We start from the raw sequence: 13,199 nt of genomic DNA on the forward strand, positions 1-13,199 counted from the left end.
CAGTCTACAGCAGAGCTAACCCAGAATTCTCCCCTCCCCCACCGCCCTCCAGCTCCCCTGGCTTTCCCTCCTTCCAGTGGATTCAAGCTCACCCCAAAACTGCCCCTCCTCACACTTCCTCAGCCCAACTCACCTACGGTGACCTCCATGTTGCTGCTTCTGTCACACCTTCCTCTTGCTCTCAGTGATGTGGTTTACTCACCTGTAAAGTGGTAGCCTGCTTCATAGAGTTGTTCAGATGCAATGGTTTTCTACATAGGAGAGTTTAGGATAGAGCCTGCCACCTGGTAAGAACTCAGTGATTCCTGTCGCATCACCACCGCTGTCATTCTGTTCCACGGCTGTTCCTGCCTCAACCTTCTGGCTTTGGGGCCAGAGGCATTTCTTTCTTTTTTTTTTTTTTTAAGGGGGGCGCAGCTCACAGTGACCCATGTGGGGATCGAACCCGCAACCTTGGTGGTGAGAGCACTGCGCTCTAACCAACTGAGCTAACTGGCCACCCCCATTTCTATTCTTTTGCTGGCTGGCCTTTTCCAACTTAAAATATGTCTTAGAAAGGAGATATATTTAACATCTGGGCTACAAACTTACCACGCTGCTGGGGTTTTTATCCCCAGGTTTCTTGCTGTTTTTGAGTGTGTTAGTTTCCAGTGGATTCTGTAACAAATTGTGACAAACTCAGTGGCTTAAAACAACACAAATTTATTCTCTTACAGTTCTAGAGATCAGAAGCCCAAAATCAGTCTCACTGAGCTAAAAGTCAAGGCGTTGGCAGAACTGTGTTCCATCTGGCGGCTCTGGGGGAAAATCTGTTTCCTTGCCTTCTCCAGGTGTATTCCTTGGCTCATAGCTCCTTTCCACATCTTCAAAGCTGTCTTCAAATTTTTAAATCTCTCCCTGACTCTGACTCCCTTGCCTCTGTTTTTCACTTGTAAGGATACTTGTGGACCATCGGGCACATCCGGTAATCCAGGATAATCCCCCAATCTCCAGATCCTTAACCTAATCACGCCTACAGTCCCTTTTGCCATGTATGGTAGCGTTCACTGGTTGTAGGGATTAGATTGTGGGCGTCTTTTGTTGGGGGCCATTATTCTTTCTAACACAATGAGTCATCCTCTCTCCCACTTCTCCCTCTTCACCTGGTCTTTTAAAGCAGTGGTTCTCAAAGTACTATGCTTCGGTCACATGTAAATTGTTAAACATAGATTCCTGAGCACCTCTCACCCTCCCACCCAGATATTCTGACCCATAGTTCTGGGGTGCGGCCCAGCCACCTGCATTTTCCACAAACTCACCAAGAGATTTAGATGCTGATAGTCTAAGCATCACCTTTTAAAAGGAAAACAACTCAGTCTCAGAGGTGCTACCAAGGCTAGTTCCTGTGCAAGATTCTCCAGGATTTATTCCCCATTTTGGAGGCTGGTACAGCTGCAGTCGCAGGACACCCCACAAAAGTAGAGCATCAGTGCTTTGTTGTGCATTAGCCAGTGACCCCTCTGGAGAAAGGGGAGCTTTGTTGTTCTGTGGTTATGCCAGGGTGAGAGCAAATGCTGGCTGTGGGGGTGTCTGGGAAGGAGAGGGGGATGAGCTGGGTGAGTGTGGAAGCTCCTGACCCAGGTCACTCTGCAGAAGCTGAGGACAGATTGGAATGCGTCCAGCAGGAGCCCACCCTTCAAGGACCCCTCGGTGTGAAGTCAGGTCCCGCTCAGGAAAGCGCTGGTAAGGAGAGTTAGACAGGAAGTTTCCTTACTAGATCTGTTTTCTGTCCATTGTCAGTAAGGAGGGAGAATTTTCTGGGGTGGGCTTGGGGAGTCCGACTGAGGCCTTCCTGATGGAGAGATGTTGACAGCCTTTTACACAGATCTTGAATTGTGTGTTCTCGTGAATGTAGCTTCACACTTTACTTAGTAAGTGCTGAAAATGCCCATCACAGCTGTCTGGCTTCTCTGTTCAAACTTCCTGACTTTTGAGGGCCACGGTGAGCATTGGGTCATTCATTCATTAGGTAAACTAAGTCCTGTTCAGGAAACAAAGGTAGTTAAACTACAGTCCCTGTCTTCAGAACTTTATAGTTCAGGGAAAAAGGGATGTGGACCCTGACCATGGAACACAAGGCAAGGTGAAGAAAGTGCTAGAACAGAGGTATCGCTGGCCAGGTGCTCTGAGAGGACTTCCATAGTGGGGTCCCTGGGATGTTATGTTTAAAGTGAAAGGGGTTCCATGTCTGAGTAAGTTTGAAAAAGGCTGGGTTAGACAAGGTTAATTTCATTACCGTGAGGCACTTCAGAGGCTTTAATATACTACCTTTTTAAGAAATGGCTAGAGTCTAGCCTTTCCCAGACTAATATGATCATCAACCCTGTTTTCATGGAGTACCTCTTGAGGACATACTTTTAAAAATGTGACTTATGGACAACTATAACTGAAAAATAAACACATTTTTTTAAATGTGACTTATCAAGCAGGTGTCATATTTTTTTGGTGATGTGGTGTTAGAAATTAATTCCTAAATTATCTGGAGTTGACAACCTATACTTTATTCCTTTTAAGAAAGCCAAATGCCTCTTGCTCTTCTTTTTAATTATTTTTTTTAAATGAATCAACTCTATTTTGAGAAACTCTTGACATTCCTTGAAATAACTAGACATCCTCTGGTAAGTTACAAAAGGAACTCACCACAATCCAAATTTTGACTCCATATTTGGTTTGATTTCACTTTTTTACTTGCTCAGGTCCATCCACTGGTTACGCAAATTTGATGAAGTTTTAGCCATTGTCTTTTTCAAAAAATTCCTCTGAGATTAACTCAGGCTTTTCCAGATGCCCAGTGTTTACATGTTGGATCTTGAACCTTGGCAGATGGGCAGCTTTTTCAGAGCAGCTTAGAAGATGGTTGACAGAAGGCATGACAAGCATGTGACTTTCCTTAGGAGGTTTGTGACTAACCATGTAGGTCCTTACAGAGATGTCGAATCATTTGTTGAACTCTACTCTACTTGACTGTGAAATGAAAGCTGAATATAAAAGTGCCTGTTTGCTAGTTTGGGATTGTTTTTTCCAAGACAGCAGCAATTTCCATTGGGACTCAAAAGTGTATTCCAGGGGAATGATGTTTGCGAGTGAAATGGGAACGTGACGTGAATGACTTGATTTGTAAGCTAAATTTTTTAGTAAACGTTTTAGAAACCATTTGATTATGTGATGAGAGAACTCCTCAGGGCTAAGTTTCAATTCTTTTTTTCTAAGTCATGAAATAGATGAACTATTGTGTTTTTTGTTTGTTTGCTTGTTTGTTTAACTGTGAAGCATTTTCCATTTGTAAATATTTCAGGGCTCAACACTCAGAGCAAATTGCTGACTAATTGTAAGCCCAGATTTGAAAATCTTGTTTTCGACTATGGTAGATATTTTCCTATGGCAGGAAAATGCTTTTGTGTGTCATTGATTTCTAAAAATGCAGGCCACGCCGGTGTTTGAAAATTGAATGCCAGACTTACAGTATTCCCTGAATATTGGGAAATGGCTTGGGATCTAAATGTGTAAGTTTTCTAACCCTCTAGAGGGTTGTGCACAAACAGCAAAAGAGGGAGAGGATGGAGTGCACTGCCATCTACTTGTCACTAATGCTGTCACTAACAGGCTGCGTGACCTGGGACAGTAACTCATGTCTGGACTTGTTTCCTCGTCTGAACTGATGTTGGTAATAGAATTGACCTCAAGGCTATGCCAGGATTAAGCGTGTCAATACCCAAAAAGGGCTCAGAGCACTGCTTGGCTCTTAGAGGTGACTCAGTAAATGTTAGATGATTTTTTATGTAAATACTTAAAACAGATTAAACAGTAATTGTGATTACTTTTCTAAAGTAAATCCTTGATGTCTGATTTCGTCTATCTTACTTGAAATTACATTTAGTAAGAAAATAAACATTAATGTTGGATGAAAGACGTACCATGTTTCCCCGAAAATAAGACCTATCCAGACAATCAGCTCTTAATGCATCTTTTGGAGCAAAAATGAATATAAGACCCGGTCTTATTTTACTATAAAATAAGATCGTGTCTTTATAATAATATTATAATATAATATAATTAATATAATATAATAATATAACGTAATATAATACAATAGTATAATATATAATATCGGATCTTATATTCGTTTTTGCTCCAAAAGATGGATTAGAGCTGATTGTCCGGCTAGGTCTTATTTTCCAGGAAAAACGGTACTGCTGAAGGGAAAGAAATAAGAGATAGTCATAACTTTGTTCAGGTTTTATTTTTAAATTCACATATTGTTGGTAGAAAAGTAAATAAAAATAAATGAAGGTCTAACCTTAGGAAGGGGCATTTAACCACAGCCATCATAATGACAAATGCAGGTAGTTTTTGACGGAGTAGTTATACTTCTGTATAAATTTACCCTACAGCAAACCTGAATACATACAACATTGTATTTGTATGAGGTGATTCTTTGCAGGACTGTTTACAATAACAAGAGACCAGAAACAACCAAAAAGTCCCACCAGTAGGGAACTTAGCAGAGACAGCATGTATACTCAGGAATACTAATAGTTTAATGAGAAATAAGGATGCTAAATTCTTGGAAAAGATCACAATCAGTAAGTCAGGACAGCAGTCAGTGGGGGAGCAGGGGAGTTAAGTATTAATATAATTTTGGAAAAATACGTAGGAAACTAACAGTGTTTACAGGGGTGCAGAAGGAAAGCTGTGGCAAGGGACATCCAAAATGGGGATCCTGGTGACAAGAAGACTTCTCACCATCTAACGTTTTGTACTTCTCAGTTTCTGAACCACATCCGGGTATTGCCTATTTGAAGAATTAAAATAATCAGAGGGAATTTCAACCATAGACTAGCTCCTTTGATAAAGGTGTCTGCCGTGAGCTGTCACCCTGTTAATACTGAGACCCTGGGAATTTCTCTCTGCATTTAAGTCTCAGGAATGTGTGGTTTTATTTTTATTGTGTTGTGGGACATTTCAGACGGCATAATAAACTTGCATCTGCTCAGCACCCCGCTTCAGTAATTACTAATTTTATGGTCAATATTGTTTCATCTATGTTCCTAACCATTCTTCCTCCAGGAGGATTTTGAAGGAAATCCAAGGTGACATTTCATTTCATCTGTAAAAATTTTAGTAGGTAGCTCTAAAGGGTTTCTATCTTTTTTATGTAGAATATAAAATTTCTGTATTTTAAAATAGAAATTTTTAAAAGTTAAACACTTCTTTCCTCCCCCAACACACACACACACAACCACAACACTATCACCCTTGCAAGTTGACCGTGCTGGGTTAGGTGTCTGAAATAGGAATCCTTAGGCCATACTTTTAAAGGTTTCACCACGTCATCCTTCACTTCGCCTTGCTTTTCCAATGCTTTTCAGAGAGTTACTCCAGCGCTTCCTACATGATCACTTCATCCTTCTGAGTTGGACAGTCTAGTGACTTCCATCCTGTGAACAGGTAAACAATGTTATCACTAGCATCACCGTTTCTACTTTTCCATGTGCCACTCACTGTCAGAGGCTAATAAGGATAAAGGGTAATAAAATATTCAGATATTCGTGCACCCTCGCTCCTCTGTGAAGGCAGACGTAACGGAGCTATCAAACAACCCTTGGAAAAAACCCATCCTTGGTGAAAATATTGGCTCGTCAGCTGATGTCAGGATACTCAGTACAAAAGGGACGTGGCGGTTACAATCAGCAACGTGCAAGAATGGAACTTGAAAGTTAGGCCCATGTGTGTTTCCTCATACAGGGCAGCGGTGCTCTGAACAGCTGTGTCGGAGAAGGAATCCCAGGGACGACTTCTGCTCCTTCTGACTAGCGAGCCTATGATTCTGTTACCCATGAATCTAAACTGACCCCAAATAGGGCCATTGCCTCGGATCCTTAGCAAGCTTCCCCTGTACATCTGAAGTAGGATTGGATTTAAGAGAAATGGAAATGTATGTCCACACAAAAACTTGTACATGAAGGTTCATAGCAGCTTTAGGCCTAATAGCCAAAAAGTAGAAATACTCCGAATGTCCATCTGCTGAGGAAGAGACAATCACAATGTGGTATATCATACAATGGAATATTATTCAGCCATTAGAAAGAATACATGCTACAACATGACAGCATTATGCTAAGTAAAGGAAGCCAGACACAAAGGGCTGCATATTGTACAATTGCGTTTATATGAAACGTCCAGAACAGGAAACTCTGTAGAGAGAGGAGATTAGTGGTTGCTAAGAGCCGAGGGTGGTGATGTTGGGAGCATTGGGGAACGACTGGTAATGGGTACCACATTACTTTAGGGTGACGAAAATCTAAAGTTCATTGTGATGGTTGTACAACCAGGTGAATACATTAAAATCCATTGAATTGTATACTTTAAGTGGGTAAATTTTGTGGTGTGTAAATTATATCTCAGTAAAGCTGTTATTTTCTTTTAAATGTGATTTGATTGAATTATAGTGCCTCAAAATGTACCTGAATCTCTTCATTGGCATTTTTGTTTTTTCCTGGAGTTCAGGTACAGTGCAGCCCCAGGGTCGGGGGTGTGATGGGTAAGATGTGTGAGGAAAGAGATGACATTTCTTTTCACCTTTAAAACTCTATGCAAACTTAGTTTCTCTCTCCCCAGAAATCACCTGGAAAAGAATAGTAACTTTTCTGACCCTGTGATCTTACTTTACTTCCAGGGGTTCGTTTGGGGTTAGGACAGTCATTCCTTTAGCAGATAATAGCTTCTTTCCTTCTCCACCCCTACCCCAAACTTATTGTAAAGCATCTTTTTCTTCTTGGGCGACAGTCAGTGACTTTCCTTTTCTGGAGTTTTCCTGTGTTGGAAATTGCTTTGGTCTTCAAAAAACAGACTGGTATCGACCAAAGACAGGCCCTTTTATGTATATGACCCAACAAGAAGACAGGGTTTAAAAACTACCCCCAAGTCAGAGTTGTATTTTCCTGCTAATGAATGAGCCATACAAGCATTGTTTCCCAGGGACATGTGGCACATTGAAACAACATTGGGGACCTACGTGAGGCTTGGGGTCATATGCCAGCTTGTTCACTTAAAAAGCTCTGAAAATAGAAAATTGTAGTGGGAGGAGAGGGAAGAGCACAAAGCTAGCAAAGTGCATGGCAGCATGAGTGTATGCATGTGTGCACTAACTCCTCAGGTCCCCCCATGGAACCTGGGGAGGAAGGAGGAGAGGCAGGTCCGGACTTCTCCTGGGAAAGGTTATGATGGACAAATGTGCCCTGCTGCGTGGATGGTGAGGCCCCACCATATTATCCCAAACTCCACTTGAAATGCAGGGAAATCGTGGCTATAATCTGCTACATCAGGAGTTGGCAAACTACAGTCCACAGGCCACATCTGGCCTGCTGCCTGTTTTCTTCAGAAATTCTCGTTCCAACACAACCATGCCCATTTGTTTACCTATTGGCTGCTTTCAGGCCTAAACCTTAGGAGTTATTGCAACTATCCTGCGAAGCCTAAAATATTTACTATCTGGCCCTTTACAGAAAAAGTTTGCTAACTTCAGTGCTACATGATGAAATTCCCTTCCCATGAGATTCTTGAAAGAAGACTTCATTTGTGGTCTGTGGAACTGGAGCCTGGTATGTGTTTCAGAGGACAAACCACAGGTCCCAGAGCTGTGCAGCTACGAGATCAAGAACCCACGTTAGTATGAAATTCAATGCAGATCATTCTGACATGGCACCTTAGCTCTGTTAATCAGATGGCGTGTTTTGGGTTTTTTCCCCTACTTGGAGTAGTCAGGAAGGCAATTATTTGGTCATTTTTCAAGTATTCTTTAGCAGTGTGTTTATCACTTATTAGGAGCATTTGGAGTCAGTGAAGAGCCGGCATGAAACTATCTACATTTTGCTTCTAAAGGAAGAAGCTAGATGACACCAAGTTTTATTTTCCCCACGAGATTGTTAACTTCCTCATGATTCGTAAATCAGATAGCTTCCTGGCTGGGCCACTTTTAATGCTGCCCTAATCACAAGGTACCTGTTGAATTCTTTGCTCACAGTGTTCCTAGCAATTGTCGGTCCTCTCTCTATATAGTGGCAGTGGGAACAGCCATCTTCAATTATGTGATATCCCATCTCCACCCTACCCCAGCCATGGCTATCGTTGGGTGGCCCAGGGGTAGGTACCTGACCCAAGCTGGGCAATCAGTGTCCCCAGGAATTTAAACTTGAGACTGAGTTGCTATCACCTCACTGTAAGTGGCCAGAACTCTAACAGTGACAACATGGGTGGCCTTTTTTGCCCCATGTGGCTGGGATACAGAGAAATCCAGAGATGGAAACAGCAGAGGAGTTTCTTGTGTTTCCCAAAGCATCTTGGTAGAGGTTGGTCCTACTTTTCCAAAGTAGATGTTTTACGGGCTGGGTGGGATCAGACCTCGTGGAGAATTTCACGGTCTTTGACACAGGCGCCAACCCCAAGGCCTGACCTTTCTTACAAGCAGGGAGGCAGTGAGGTCCAGCACAGCAGTTGCCCAGTGTCCCGGGGATGCTGACACCAAGGAATTGAGGGTATTCAGAGGGTTTGGTCAGAAGACTTGGGCGAGTCCTCCCACCTGCACATCTGGTAGCTGCTGAGCCAAAAAAAAAAAACACAAAAGAAAACAACACAACAAATACACATCCAGAGTCATTTATTGCTCCTCCTGAATAAAACTCTCAGCATTTCTCGAAATGATTGCACTTCCTTGGCCCTTATCATTGGCTGTGCTGCAGTGTTATTTTCTGTTTGTTTGATCTTCCTAGCCGGACTGAGTATTCTTCAAAGGCAAGAGCTGTGTCATCTTTAGTGTATGCAGTGGCCTTGTGCAAGGCTTGTGGGTTTGGTTGTCCTGGTGTCCGTTTAACCTTAGTGACCCTCATTCCGCTGCTGGAAGAATGAAAAGATGGAGATTTACACAGATGTGCTATAAATAAACGCAATGCAGGAAAACGTGAGTTTGCATGGCAACTAAATTAGAAGGCCGTTGTTCTCCCAAACAGGATTTTCTGCATCCCCTTGTGAATAGCATGTTTCTAAGGCTTTTCAAATAATTGACTTATAGCAACTGGATAGCATCTTTTAGGAAAAAAGGCTCTTCAAATGTTGGGGGCTTACCTATATGTAAAAACGTAGCCGTCAGTGCATTTTTAAACTATATTAGAAGGAAGATACTGATGATTGTTAGGTTTGGAAATAAGACTTACAACTCAATAATAAAAAGATGGCCCGATTTAAAAAATGGACAGAGGATCTGAACAAAGATACACAAATGGCCAATATGCACATGAAAAGATAGATGCTCAGTATATGTAGCCATTAGAGAAATGCAAATCAAAACCACAGTGAGAGACGCTTCGCTCCCACTAAGACGGCTAGAATCAAATAGACAACGTGGAAAAATTAGAACCCTCACGTATTGCTGGTAGGAATGTAAAATGGTGCGGCCACTTTGGAAAACAGTCCTACATTACTTCAAAAGGTTAAATAGAGTTACCATGTGACCCAGTAATTCCACTCCACGGCATATACCCAAGGGAATGGAAAGTATCACATACACAAATATTCATGGCATTATTCATAATAACCAAAAAGGGGAAACAGCCCAAATGTCCATGAGCTGATAAATGGATAAATGAAATGTCCATACAATGGCATATTATTCATGAATGAAAAGGAACTGAAATACTGATAGATGTTTCCATGGATGAACCTTGAAAACAGGCTAAGTGAAAGGAGCCAGTCACAAAAGACCATATGTTGTATGATTCCATTTATATGAAAATGCAGAATAGGCAAATCTATGGAGAACGAATGGTTGTAGACTAATGGTTGCCTAGGATTGGCGGGTGGGGTGGGACAGAGTATGGTTAAGGGGAGTGACTGGCATGGGTACAGGATTTCTTTCTAGGATGATGAAAATGTTCTAAAATTGATTGTGGTGATAGTTGTACAACTCTGGGAATACACTAAAATCCATTGGATTGTACACTTTAAGTGAATTCTATCATATGTGAATTATAGCTCAAAGCTATTTAAAAAAAAGAAAAACATGGGAATACAGCCATATTTTATACCAGGGGTGTCCAAACTGCGGCCCGCGATCCATTTTTTATTGGCCCACAGCAAATTCCAAAAATATATTTAGTTTACTTAAATAAACCAGATGAGGCAATACGTACTTCACCTTGAGTGAGTGGACCGGCTGTTTGTGTATTTTACCGCATATGGCCCTTGGTGAAAAACGTTGAAAAAAGTTTGGACACCCCTGTTCTATACTCAGTGTGATTGTCAGTTAAGTGTAAAGGCAAAATAGGCCTTTTTTAGATAAAGGACTTCGTTAGGAGGCTTTCAACGGTAGTTTCCAGTAACATCCTGAATGCAGAATCCTGCTACTTACCTGATTATAAGGACCAATGAAACAGAATACAGTCTAGAAATAAACCCTCAGATAAATAGTCAAATGATCTTCACAGGTGCCAAGGCTACATGATTGGGAAGGATAGGCTTTTCCATAAATGGTGTCGTGAAAATTAGATATCCACATGCAAAAGGATGAAGTTGAACCCTTACCTTACACCATATACAAAAACTAACTCAAAATGGAGTAAAGAACTCAACGTAAGACCTGCACTATAGGTCTTTCTCCTAGGAGAAAGCATGGAGGAAAAGCTTCATGACATTGGATTTGTCGATGATTTCTTGGATATGATACTCGAAGCAAAGGCAACAAAAGCCAAAATAGACAAATGGGATGATGTGAAACTTTAAAACTTTTACACAGCAAAGGAAACAATCAACATGGAAAGGCGACTAACTTACAGAATGGGAGAGAGTATTTGCAAATCAAATATCTGATAAGAGGTTAATATCCAGACTGTATATAAAGAACTCCCGCACCTCAACACCACCACCCAAATCCAGTTTAGAAATGGGCAAAGGACTTGAGTAGGCATTTCTCCAAAGAAGACATACCTATGGGCAGAAAGCATATGAAAAGATGCTCAACATCACTAATTCTAGGACCATTCTGGTATTTTAAGGTCAGGTGCAATAGCTGGTAAGTGGTAGGACTCTTTAGTGAAGTTTACATCTCCCATCACAAGCAGACTAGCTGCTAACAATTGTCACCCCAATAAATTAATTTAAAACAAACAAAAAAAAAAGAAGCAGACTAGCTTACTCTGGGGAAGTCTGCATGAAAATGTAGCGGTCAGGCTCACCTTAGTACAAGGGTTGACATTCCTGAACTTGTTTCTAGGGGACAGATGGCTACATTTCTCCATATCTGCAGTCATGACTTCACTGACCGTGGCCACTGGACCCCACTGAGCCTGGTCCAGCTGATGCCATCGGGGCAAAGGCTAATTGGCTAGAACAGATGTGTTGAAGGTTGCCTGTTCCCATGTGTTTCCTGGGTTGACAGTTATGATTTATGCCTTCCTCCCAAATTTCCTTTTGTTAGAAACAAAGACCTGATAACCCAGGAAACATGGAATTAAGAACGGACGCAACAAAGGGGTGTAGATTCTTCAGAGGGAAGCATGGCTGCCAGGCCCCTTTCAGTTCCATGGAAACAAGGAAACCTGCAAGCTGTGAGATCAGAACTCTCACCCTGAGATGAAGCAGTCTTATTTCCTGCACCCAGAGGCAGTTAAATATCCAGGGGACAGACTCCAGAAACAGCAGCCCAGACAGAGAGCTGGCAAACCTCCCACCTCGAGTTGACTGATTCTCCACATGAGGGTTTGGCTTTTCACTTCCAGCAGCCGTGGGGCTAGCACTTAGCACCTTTGGTGGAAGGAAGCATTTCATAATCCTCCTTGTTTGATTTTTATTTTAGTTCTTTTGAGATTGACATTAAAGAGCGGCGGTGTGACTTTTGATATTACACTGTTTACCACTGTCGGAACCTTTTGGTCTGAATCTCCCTTCCTGGTACCTAAAGGTAGGAGGATGGAGGTGGAGCTGTCCCAGGTAGAAAGAAGCAACTCCACTTGTGAGCAGTCCCCACAGGCGACCTGTGATAAAGTGGAATCGGCACAAATCAAGGCTTGTGCGTGTAGGATTTGTCTTTGACCTAAACATAGCTGTGGACCTGTGGGCAGTGCTGGGAGCTTCTGTAGCAGATAGGTGTCCTCCGACGTGGCTGTGAGCTGTGGTTGCACCGGCTTTGTAGAATTTGGCTGTGGACACGGCCGTCCACTGCTCTGAGCCTCAGTTTGCCTGCCTAAATGGTGGTTACGATGTCTACGTCATACGGCTGTTGTGTGTGGCTAAATGAGATGAGGGTGACGTAACCAGTAATACCCTAGACAAACACTAACGGGGGTGCTTAGAGGCAAAACGGGTGTTGTCATTATGGGATCAAGTGTCTCCCTCCCACACGAAAGTGGAAGATACTTGTATAGTGACTCTCACCTGTCCCCATGCCTTTCTCATCCTCCTTCCTATTGCTTCTTTCCTAGAAGCCTTTCATCTGTCTTTTGTTCCTTCAAAGATATGCCTTTTCCTGCCCCTCTTTGCCATTTACACCCCCACCCTTCACCAAAATGGAAGGAAACCAGTATTCAAATAAATTTGCTGAAAGAAGCAAGTAGGGCCGGGAACCAGGTTGGTATCTGATCACAGAGGGCTCCATCCAGAGGCAGCCTGGGCTATCCCTGAATCCAGTCCCTTCGTTCTTGGAGTGTCATTACCACACAGTTTGTTCTATTTTCTTGAAGACTCTAAGCTATTTGGCTACGACTGGCTGCTGCTTTGCTTGTTGGTGACCCAGAACCGTGAATCAAATGTTTTTTACTGACTCAGAGAGAATATTGAGATGATGTGTGTTATTTGTGAGGCCTAAGAAGATGTTGGATCAGGTCATTGTCGCCTGAGCTCCCTCTTAAGTCCCTAGTACAGGGGGTGGGGTGGGGGTGGGGCCTCCCGGGACTCCCAGTGGGAAGGAAGGTGGGGCTTCTCAAACTTGAGCTGCAGGGGGGCCTTGTGAAAACACGGTGCTGGGGGCTGCTGATTAGCTCAGTTGGTTAGAGTGCAGTACTCTTAACGACAAGGTTGCCGGTTCTATCCCCTCATGGGCCACTGTGAGCTGCGCCCTCCACAACTAGACTGAAACAACTACTTGACTTGGAATTGATGAGTCCTGGAAGAAC

General features: G+C 42.6%; 1 protein-coding gene across 2 annotated transcripts in view; it reads left to right on the forward strand.

Annotated features, from left to right (window-relative positions):
- Positions 1-13,199, forward strand: part of CMTM8 (CKLF like MARVEL transmembrane domain containing 8) — a 73,365-nt gene that overhangs the window by 41,380 nt on the left and 18,786 nt on the right. The window lies entirely within an intron of this gene.

This window comes from Rhinolophus hipposideros (assembly GCF_964194185.1).
Source record: "Rhinolophus hipposideros genome assembly, chromosome: 14".
NCBI classification, from domain to species: Eukaryota; Metazoa; Chordata; class Mammalia; order Chiroptera; family Rhinolophidae; genus Rhinolophus; species Rhinolophus hipposideros.